This window comes from Aethalodelphis obliquidens, unplaced genomic scaffold (assembly GCF_003676395.1).
Source record: "Aethalodelphis obliquidens isolate GAN/ISIS:26980383/991018 unplaced genomic scaffold, ASM367639v1 scaffold21, whole genome shotgun sequence".
Classification (NCBI taxonomy): Eukaryota; Metazoa; Chordata; class Mammalia; order Artiodactyla; family Delphinidae; genus Aethalodelphis; species Aethalodelphis obliquidens.
Window position 1 is genome coordinate 588301 of NW_020837965.1, and position 11437 is coordinate 599737.

Consider the following 11437-nt stretch of genomic DNA (forward strand, 5'->3'; position numbering starts at 1 on the left):
AAGCAACTATACGCCAATAAAAATTTTTTAAAAAAGAAAGAAATCATGAAATGAGAGCCCATAATAACAACAAAAATATTTGAGTTCTTACTAATGCTGAGCACTGTTCTAATTGATCTACATGCATCGCCTCATTTAATCTTTATAATAATCCTGGGAGGTGATTACTGTTATAATTGTTTTACATTTGAGGAAATGGAGGCACAGAGAGGTTAAGTCACTTGCCCAAGTTCACACAGTGGGATGTGAACACAGGCAATGTGGTTTCAGAAGCCGTGCTGAGGGGCTTCCCTGGTGGCGCAGTGGTTGAGAGTCCGCCTGCCGATGCAGGGGACACGGGTTCGTGTCCCGGTCTGGGAAGATCCCACATGCCGTGGAGCAGCTAGGCCTGTGAGCCATGGCCGCTGAGCCTGCGCGTCTGGTGCCTGTGCTCCACAACGGGAGAGGCCACAACAGTGGCCTGTGCACTGCAAAAAAAAAAAAAAAAAAAAAAAGCTGTGCTCATAACCACAGCCCTCAGGATACCAACCACAGACATTCTGGGTTATGAATCTGGCTCTGAGGTTTCTAGCAGTCAAAGCCAAGAAGAGAAGGCATTTAATGACAAGAGTGATTGTATTCATTAGAAACAATAAACCAAATCCTTGGGAGAAATGCGGCTTTTTGTAACCTTGAGTCTGAGAGAACTCATCAAGAAGACACTGCTTTTCAAACTTTATAAGTTAATCTTCCATGGGTAAAAATTGTTAAACTCCCCAATACAGGTATATTTGTTTATATTTATACTAATATATTATGTGTATTGTAAAACACAAAAATAGAAATTGAAAAGAATGAGAGAAACTATAAAAACACATGGAAATTCTGCTGAGGACCATCTTGTACACTCCCTGGGCAGACACAGGCCCCTCCTGAGTTCCCTGGTACGGTAGGTGATTCTATGGGATGGATCTTGGCAATAGATAACAGTGGCTGACATCACCATTTCTTATAACAACCAAAGCATGACACAGAAAATGCATTTCAGCGACAGCAGTTCTAGAGGGACCAAAATAATGTTGTCCAAATGAGTACATCTCTGATTGGCTGGTTTGATCTAGTAATAGATATTTTATTTATTACATATATAAAACTAATATATAACTTAATTATATATATATTATATATGTATAACTAATATCAATTGAGCCTTTTCTGTATGACAGTCATTGTACTAGATGCTTTACTCATGCTCCCCATTTAATCCTTATTGCAATCCTTTGAAGTAATTATCAGTATAATCACCATTTTACAGATGAGGAAACTGAGGCTCAGAGAGGTTAACTGGTTCATGGAGTAGAGCTGGGGTTTAGACTCATGTTTATTAGATTCTGAAACCAACGTTCTTAATCACCTTCTCTACTCCACAGAAAATTTGAATATAGATGGTTTTAAACAGTAGTTTCCCCCTTTTACAAATCCTTTTTATTTACCAAAAGAATGCATTCTTGTGGTAAAAAATGCAAACAAAACTGAAGTGTGCAAAGTAAAAAGGCCACCTTTTCCCACAAACAAGCTCACCAGGTTTCCCCTGTTAGTCTACTCTTTCTAAAGTCTTCTAGACTTCTTTCTACTCGCTGAACATGTGTATATACATATCAATTTTTCAAAAGTAGGATCATAACATATATTTTCCTTTAACTCTCTCTTTAACGTGGCTATCTTTCCAGGGTGGTTCATGCAGATCTGTTCACATATTAGGAGCAGATAACACAATTGACTACTTACCCCTCTCTTCTTAAAATATTCTCTCTGGGTTTTTCTTTCTGCCTTTTTTTTTTTTTTTTTTTTTGGAACTTTGCAAATACTGTTTACTTCACTGAAACCTGGAGATGGGGAAAAGGTATGTGAAAGTCTGGGACACCAAGCCTAGGAGTGCATATTGACAAGGGCGACATACAGGGACAGGGTGCTGAGGGCCAGCAGTGCCGTCCAGCTGCCCAGGGAACAGAGGTGGACGAACATCTCCATGACAAAGGCCGTGTAGATGCTAAGGAACATCAGTAGAAGGACTGCTGGCTGGAAAGTGTGGTATAGGTCATAGCATGTGATCATCTACACCTGGGTTGATGTGACGACGTAATGGACCAGAGAGATGTTGGAGTCAATGCTCATCTGGATGTATTTCCAGTCAAACTCAGTGCCTGAGCTCCAACCCAGAGGGGGATGTAGCAGGACATAATGAACTTGGCGGTGGCCCAGCCCAGGGTAGCAACGATGATCTTGTATTCCCCCTTGCCGGCATTCTGGGACATGACAAGGTTTAGGCCTATCAGGTCTGCCACAACCACGCTGGCCTTCATGAGCTCCCCAATGAAGTCACAGATGCCGCCTTCCCAGCTGGGAAAGAAAGTGGCCAGGAACAGCATCTTGCACAGCTGCACGAACAGATGGGTGACCCCGGCCAGGACGCACTTCCAGAAGGCGCTGTACTCGGACAGCCTGCTGCACTTGTAGGTGATGAAGTAGGGGAGAAGAAGGCCAGGGCGAAGCAGTCCCCAAAGGGGAATAGTGTCATGGCGTCTGCTGCCCAGCCTGCCGGAGCGCACCTCTCTGCCTCGGAGGCCTGGCGCCTGAGCCTGGGCCTGGCGCCCACCTTCCTTCTGCCTCTTTTTTCTTTTCCTCTGGGTGACTCTGAAGTTTAGTCCTTTTTCTTTCTCCCTTCTTTTCCTTCTTCTTCTATTCCCTTGCCTCTAGAGCTTATCCATCTATATGCTAACAACTCCCAGACTTACTTCACTCTTTACCTGGAACACTGCAATTCTCTCTATTTTCAATTTGCTTTGTTGTTACTTTTAAGCCTATTGGAGGATGTATATTTGCATTTGCTTATACGTACAAAAAGAAAGTCTGGAAGGAAGTTAATGAAAGGGGTTACCTGTGTGTGGTGGTGGGGAGTGGAGGGAATTGGGAATAAACTAACCAAGATCAAAGGCACCAGGCTTGAGATTACGAACAGAGTAATTGGGAGAACTTGGGTTTGGCCTGTGGTCTTGTCTCTCCTTTATGGATGAAATAGAGGTGACAGAAGAAATGTAATGAACTTGGTGGGGAGAGGACCACAAGGCCTTAAAACCTGGTCTGAGGCCTAGCTGTTCCAGTGGGGTACCTGTGCCTGGGACAGGGGAGGGGTAAATTATCCACAAGCCTTCTTCCCTGTCCAGGTGAATTCCCCAAGGGCACCTGCAAAGGCCCTGTAAATAAAGCCGGTGGCAATCTAATGACATAGCCCACCCTTTGCAAACTCTCCTCCTGGCTAAGGATAGGGCGGCCTGCCCTCCGCCTAAATGGGAATGCTGCATGTGGTAAGTTTCCTTCCCCTTCGCTTCCATAAAGTGATCCTCCCATTAAACAAAAATAGATATTCAACCTTCCTATTATAAAACTTATCAAACACATCAGAACTGAGAGAATGGCGTAATGAACCACCTTGAATGAATGGTAAAATGAACCCCTGATTCAATAATTATTGACATTTTGCCATATATGCTTTACCCTTTTCTTCCTCCCTTCCTTTCTTTCTCTTCCTTTTTTTAAAAATCAGGTAACAAAAGATCAGTGTTTAATGGCAAACAGTCGGGGGAGGGGCACTTTTTCTTCTTCTTTTCCTCTGATTTTTTTTTTTTTTTTCTTTTCGCAGTACGCGGGCCTCTCACTGTTGTGGCCTCTCCCGTTGCGGAGCACAGGCTCTGGACACACAGGCTCAGCGGCCATGGCTCACGGGCCTAGCCGCTCCGCGGCACGTGGGATCTTCCCGGACCGGCGTACGAACCTGTGTCCCCTGCATCGGCAGGCGGACTCTCAACCACTGCACCACCAGGGAAGCCCTTTTCCTCTGATTTTTAAAGAGCAAATACGTAAAGTCCTACCATTTCAACCCTAAATTCTTACAAACATATCTGAAAATTTAGGGCCTTTTCTTACTATTATCACCTCTAACAAATTTAACATTAATTCCTTAGAATATTATTAATTCCTTAGAACACGCTAATACCCAGTCTATATTCAAATTTACCACAAAATTAAATGACTTTAAAGCCATAAAGAATACCAGATCAGAGTTGCAAATGAAACCAGAGAAGCTAGCATCAGCCCAGCAGCCCCTCAGCACAGGTCTCTGAGAAGTGTCAGTGTCCAGGAGTGAGGGGCATTCCTTGGGAAAAGCAAGTAATAGCAGCTTTTATTGAGCACTTACTGTGGACCCCCCTGTGCTATGGCTTCTGACTGGAAGAGATGACATTAGCTCTCTGTGTGTCTTCATAGTACTGAACATAATGCCTACATAGAGTAGACACTCAACTAATTGAGATGTGAATTGATCATCATACCTCCCTGGTGTTAAGTGTTTCTTTGCAGCGAAGGAGTGACTTCACTGTTTTAATTCAATCATTCGAATAAAGTGGATATTATTATCCCTATTTTAAAGAGGAGGAAACTGAGGGTCAGGCTTGTCTAAGTTCCCTAAACTAGGAAGTAGAGGAGCTGAGCTTCAACTCAGGTTAGTCTGACTCAGAGTCTGAGTGGTCATCTGTCTTGGTAATCGCCAAGGGACTCTGATAGGGGTAGTAAAGGCCTGAGTCCGGGGTAGAGTCCTGGGCAAAGAGAGGGTAAAAGGGCACGGGGGGGTGGGGGGGGGAGGGCGGGGAAGATGAGAAAGGAACAAAGAAAGGAAGCCAGGAGATTATGATGTCATGGAATTAAAACTAGCAGCCATTGGATAAAGAGCCATGGTATACAGTGAACACAGGTATTTGTTCTGCTGTGGAATGAATGAGAAGCTTTTGAACCTCAACCCTCAAACTCCTGAGTCAGGTCCATAGACATCATTGTGTACTCAGAGCTAGCCCAGGATCTGGCCCATACTAGGAGCTCAAATATCTGTTGAATGAATGACAGTGCATGAGTGAATGTGTGAGTAAATGAATAACTGAATAAATGATGGACTAATATGTAAATTATTTAATAAGGCATTGCGTGGCTGCATTAATTGAATGACAAATGGATGAATTCTTTAAATATCTATAGAAGGAGAATGAAGTGGGAAGACAACTCAATCTAGCAGCAGCATCATGTCCAGAGCATTTTATCATGAGACCTGTGCGAAGAACTTCATAAGCAGTTTTCCATTTAATTCTCAGAGCAAACTCTCGGTACTATTATCATTCTTTAAGTGAGGAATTAGGTCTGGAGATGTGAGAAAACTTGTTCAAGGGCACATAGGCACAGAGCTGGAATTTTAATCCTGCCATTACGCTCCAAAGCTCAGGCTTTTCACTAGACAGTCAGTGTTCAATCAATATTACTTCACTCAATACCAGACTTGTTTTTTGTAGCTGATCCAAATACAGGTGAACCACCACTTATACAACCCCTGGAAAGCTGTAAATTTAAACACAGTTAATTACTTATCTCAGCTCATTATGTAAAGGAAGCTGTCCTATTGTATGCCCCTTTATAAGTGAAGGATTACCCGGAACTCATCTGCTTCCTAAATCTGAATTTTGTTCAAAGCAAGGTATATATTAACTAAAGATATCTACTTGTAGGAATTGGTTTAATTATTGCTGGGAATCTGGGATTTTTGGTGTTTGGACAGCTTATGACGAGGCCCTTAATTTTGTGATACCTCATCTTAATGGTTTAAATAAAGGTAGATTAAAATGTACCAAATCCAGAATCCATTAAAGACAAGATATGTTCAATATATGTAAAAATAAGCAGATTTCTTCATGATAAAAAAAACCACCGTAAGCCAAGTCCAATTATAAACCACAAACTCAGAAAAAAATATTTCTAGTTCATGTCGTAGACCAAGGGCTGTCTTCATATAAAACTCTCTTTAATCAATAAGAAAAGGTCTATAACCAAATGGCAAAATGGGGCAAAAGATATTCACAGGAAAGGAAATATAAATGGCTCTTAAATGGATGAAAAATGCTCTTTTACTCATAATGAAAATTGTAAATTAAAACCACACTGAGAGACTAAGTTTTCACCTATTAGATTGGCAAAGATAAAAGAAAAAATGTGGTGACACACTATGCTGGCTTAGGGGTAGGAAAACTACACTCATACTTTGTTTTGGGGGGAATAAACTGGTACAACTTCTACGAAGAGAAACTTGGCAAAATCTATCTAAATTACTATATGCATACACTTTGAAGGTATAGTTACACCTACACATGTGCAAAATTATGTATGTGCAAGGTTACCAATTGTAGCATGGTTTAAGAGCAAAAGAAGGAAATGACCTTAAGGTTCATCAATAGCAGACTGGATAGGGACTTCCCTGGTGGTGCAGTGGTTAGGAGTCTGCCTGCCAATGGAGGAGACGTGGGTTCGATCCCTGGTCCGGGAAGATCCCACATGCCGCAGAGCAAATAAGCCCTTGCGCCACAACTACTGAGCCTGTGCTCTAGAGCCTGCGAGCCACAACTACTGAAGCCTGTGTGCCTAGAGCCCATGCTCCACAACAAGAGAAGACACCGCAATGAGAAGCCCACCCACGCACTGCTACAAAGAGTAGCCCCTGATCGCCACAACTAGAGAAAGCCCACGTGCAGCAACGAAGACCCAATGCAACCAAAAATAAATAAATAAACATATTTTAAAAAAGCAAGGTACATAAAAGTAGTATATTACATTTATGCTTTAAAGAAAGGACAAAAGTGCTCTCTGAGAGATTTGCTTCTTTATACATAACAGATCTCTGGCATGATACCTTAGAAACGATGTTGGTTGCTTTTTTTCCCCTTAATACATCTTTATTGGAGTATAATTGCTTCACAATACTGTGTTAGTTTCTGTTGCACAACATAGCGAATCAGACATACACATGTCCCCATATCCCTTCCATCTTTTTAAAATTTATTTATTTTATTTATTTATTTTTGGCTGCATTGGGTCTTCATTGCTGTGTGTGGGCTTTCTCTAGTCACTGAGAGCGGAGGCTACTCTTCGTTGCGGTGCACAGGCTTCTCATTGCGGTGCCTTCTCTTGTTGCAGAGCATGGGCTCTAGAGTGCAGGCTCAGTAGTTGTAGCAAATGGGCTCAGTAGTTGTGGTGTACGGGGTTAGTTGCTCTGCAGCATGTGGGCTCTTCCCGGACCAGGGCTCGAACCCATGTCCCCTGTATTGGCAGGAGGAGTCTTAACCACTGTGCCACCAGGGAAGCCCTCCCCTCCCTCTTGAGCCTCCCTCCCACCCTCCCTATCCCACCCCTCTAGGTGGTTGCAAAGCACTGAGCTGATCTCCCTGTGCTATGCTTCTGCTTCCCACCAGCCAACTACTTTACATTCGGTAGTGTATATACATCGATGCTACTCTCACTTTGCCCCAGCTTTGCCCTCCCACCCCATGTCATCACATCCATTCTCTATGTCTACCTCTTTATTCCTGCCCTGCAACTAGGTTCATCAGTATCTTCTTCTTTTTTTTTTAAGATTCCATATATATGCGTTAGCATATGGTATTTGTTTTTCTCTTTCTGACTTACTTCACTCTGTATGACAGACTCTAGGTCCATCCACCTCACTACAAATATCTCAATTTCGTTTCTTTTTATGGCTGAGTAATATTGCATTGTATATATGTGCCACATCTTCTTTATTCATTCATCTGTTGATGGACATTTAGGTTGGTTCCATGTCCTGGCTATTGTAAATAGTGCTGCAATGAACATTGTGGTGCATGTCTCTTTTTGAATTATGATATTGGTTGCTTCTGAAAAGAGAAACTGTAGAAAGGGAACAGGACTGAAATTTAAATCTTTAATACTTTAGTAAATTCCTGAACCAATATTTACAAGCATTTTGAATAATATACAGTGGTACTGTGGTCCCTCCCTACTTCAGCCCCCCCAACCCCATCCTAAGACCCCCAGTGGATGCCTGAATCCGTGGAGAGTACCGAACCCTATATATACTATGTTTTTCCCTATACTAACTAGTTGGGTAGCATCTACAGCATGGATAGGCCGACGGGAGGGATGATTCACTCACATCCCAGGTGGGACAGAGCCGGGGGATGAGAGATTTCATCACGCTACTCAGAACAGCGAGCAACTTAAAACTCATGAATGTTTGCTTCTGGAATTTTTCATTTAATATTTTTCCACTGCAGTTGACCACAGGTAACTGAAACCAAGGAAAGCAAAACTGCAGATAAGGAAGGACTACTGTATTATTATTTAGATATCATTTATGTATAGAATACATAGGCACATATATATATTAGTCAAAAGTAAAGTATTTAACACAGAATAAAAATATGCACAGAGAGACTAGAAAAATATACATGTGTATATGCACAGAAAAAGCTGAAAATATACAGAAAAAGAACTGGGCAGTAGTTTTAGGTCTCATAATGAGGAGAATGGGTTTGGGACTAAAAGGGAGGATTGGCTTAATTTACTCTATTTTTTACTCTGTACCGTTTGGGTCTTTTGTAAAGACAAAGTTTAACTTGTGTAGTCTAAGAAAAGAAACTAGATTAGAAAGAAATGTACCAAGATGTTCACAATAGCTGTCTTTAGATAATGAGATTTTAGGTGATTTTTCCTGCTTACTACTTTACTTTTAAAATTCTCCCAATTATTCATTTTCCCAATTAGTCTATAAATAAGACTCTTACTTTGGTAATGGGAGCGCCAACAAACCTTTTTATCACTAGGGTTTCTTTTAAAAAATACTTTAAAAGATTCTATTAGCCTTTTAAAGAATTTTAAATTATCTTCATTGCCTTTATTAAATGATAGCAAGTAATACAGACTCCTTATAAAATGTCAACACACAGAAAGCTATGTGGAAAGAAAAAGTTATCTTGTAATTCCATCTCCTTCTACAAAATCACCACTATTGTCTGAAACTGTTAAAATACTGCATTTATATTAAGAACTTAAAAATAATTTCAGATTCACTGGAGAGCCTGAGAACTGGAATATACTTGCTTTGGGCCAAGCAGTCCTAAATGCTTACGTTTATCTTATTGAATCCACCCAACAACTCTGGGGGGTAAACGAACTCTCCGGCGTAAACGTTAGGCCCCAGTAACCACTAAATCAGGGCTCTGAGGTTTAAACAATTTGCCTAAAGCCATACTCTAGTATGGGGCAGGGTTGGCATTCAAATCCAAGTCCAGGAGGCGCCTAAACCACTGCCTCAGGCGACTGCCATCATGGTGGGTGGGGCTGGTGTGCTTAAGATGCAGGGACTGGACTTGAGTTCACTTCTGGTGGCCCCCTCATCCAGCTTTCCTGAGGATGGATGTTTGATAAACGAGTTTTGACTTAGGTGATAAGTGTAGGGTTCATGATCGTCAGAGGAGAAGATGATTAGTGGAGCTGGGGCATAACCACACTGGGGGGCATTTTACAGTGGTAGCGAGGGGTAAGGCGATAAAGAGGAGAGGTGGGTGGAACTGAAGCCCGGGAGAAGCTGTTAGCCCCAGCACTCCAAAGGGTTAAGGCTGGGCAGGAAAGCCCCTGGGGGGAGCTACCACCAAAGGCTGCAATCTGGCAGCCCTCACCTCCCCCACCAGCGGGGAACTGGACGGGCGGATAGGACTAGTTCCTCCGGGATTATCTGAGGCCTCTGGGCTGAGGTGAGCTGCGGGGAGGGACGGAAGCCCCAGGTACCACATGTCCTTACCTTCCTGCTGGGCTCAGAAAACCAGGTGTCCTGGGATAGGTGCCCTGGTCCCAGACAGAAGCATCTTTGGCCCAGGCACACTTTGGGAGTGAGAGGTGTTGAGCCTCAAGCCTGGGGGATGCTCAGAGAAAGGTGGGGATGGAGGCCTTTCTGGAAGGGAAGGGGGCCTGCACCAAGGTGGGGGCAGTGAGTTCTCCAGCCTCCCTGTCTTTTGGGGGCCAGGGATGGGGGAGCTGCCTCAGGAAGAGATGCATCTTGGGGGTTCAGAGAGCCCCAAGTCCTCTAACCAATCCCCCAAGGCTAGTTTCCCGGCTCCAGCTTCGCTCTCGCCCCCCCTCCCCCTCTTAGCCTTGCCACAGACTTTCCTTAGGTCTTTCTGTCTAAACCTCCTCCCCTCCCTTTCCCCTCCCCCCAAATTCTTTGGAAATCTTTCGACTTTCTTTCAAGTTTTCCCTGGGCAGTTTGGGGTCCGTTTCAGAGCTAGGTCAGGGCGCTTTAACACCCACAGCTGGGCAGAGTGGCCGAGACAATAGCTGCTATCACTTTACCATTGGAAGTGACCCCCGAATTTGCACTTCTTTCATCTTGGGACCAGAGCACTTGAGGGTGGGCGATTTCCTGGGGGGAGTGGCTTAAGCCGCTTCTCCAACGGCCAGTTGGCTGTAGACGGTCCATGCTCAATGGTCCACCACAGATATGAAACCAGTTCTGGAGTGAGAGTGGCGCTCAGCTGGGGACACTGCCCACAGGGTGACTTAAATGTCCCAAGCTGGAAGGTGGAGAGAGAAGCGGACGCCCCCTGGGCTCTGGGCCACCCTCGAGGTCAGTAAACTAGGAAGTTTCCTCAAAATTAGGAAGGGTGGGTGCCTCGAGCAGTTTGGAGACCCCAGGGGAACGAGGGGGTGGCCTTGGGACACTAAAGGGCTCAAGGGTCATAGAGTGACTCTGAAGATGCCGTGTGTGTGTGTGTCTGTGTGTGTGTGTGTGTGTGTGTGTGTGTGTGTGTGTGGAGAGGGGACGCATTGTTTCAAGTTCTCCTTCTCCCCACCCCCACCTCCAGCCTCTTCCCCATCCCCACCCCCCGCTCGCCCGCCTATCTCCCCTCCCCACCCTACACAATGGTCTGGCCTTAGCCCCTCCCCAGGCTCCCGGTGTTTCCCCAGTTGGGTCCCTTGTCTCAGATACCCCCAGCCAGCCAGCTCTCTCTCCAGCTATCCAGGGCCTCCTGGCGGCTCGCTCCGCTTCCCCTCGTGGGCCCATTCTCCTTCCCTTCCAGGCGCGTGGTCCCCTAGAGCTACTCAGCTTGGGAACTACCGAGGCATGATTGACTGGGTGGCCTCAGGCCCACCCTGGTGCCCCCAGACCCTCCTGCTGCCCTTGGTTGGTGGGAGGTTCCTCGGGAAGTCACAGCCAAGGGACTTGCCTGCCACCAGCCAGGACCTGTGGCCGCCCACGCCCCGCGAGGCCTCCTGGCCACCGGGGAAGAAGCCAAAATGGCTGGCGCTCCCTGGAGCCAGGGGCGCAGCCTGGGCAGCTGGTCCGGCCAGAGGGGTGTGGAGCCAGGCCGGGTGAGATGCCAGCCATGCCTCCGCGGCCTTAGGCAGTCTTACTGAGGGCTGAGGCCAGTGTGGCCCTCCCTGACGCTTGTAGGGCCTGGCTGGCTATCGAGACTGCAGGGCCTGCTTTATGAGGGATGGGGAGAACACGGGGTCCTTGGTGAGCGAATGCGGAGCCCAGGATGAGCCTGGCAGG

The 11437-nt window shown here is 45.1% G+C and overlaps 1 pseudogene; it reads right to left on the minus strand.

The window, feature by feature from the left end:
• Positions 1–1882: 1882 nt before the first annotated feature.
• Positions 1883–2557, minus strand: LOC113627750 (transmembrane protein 147 pseudogene; annotated as a pseudogene).
• Positions 2558–11437: the final 8880 nt, after the last annotated feature.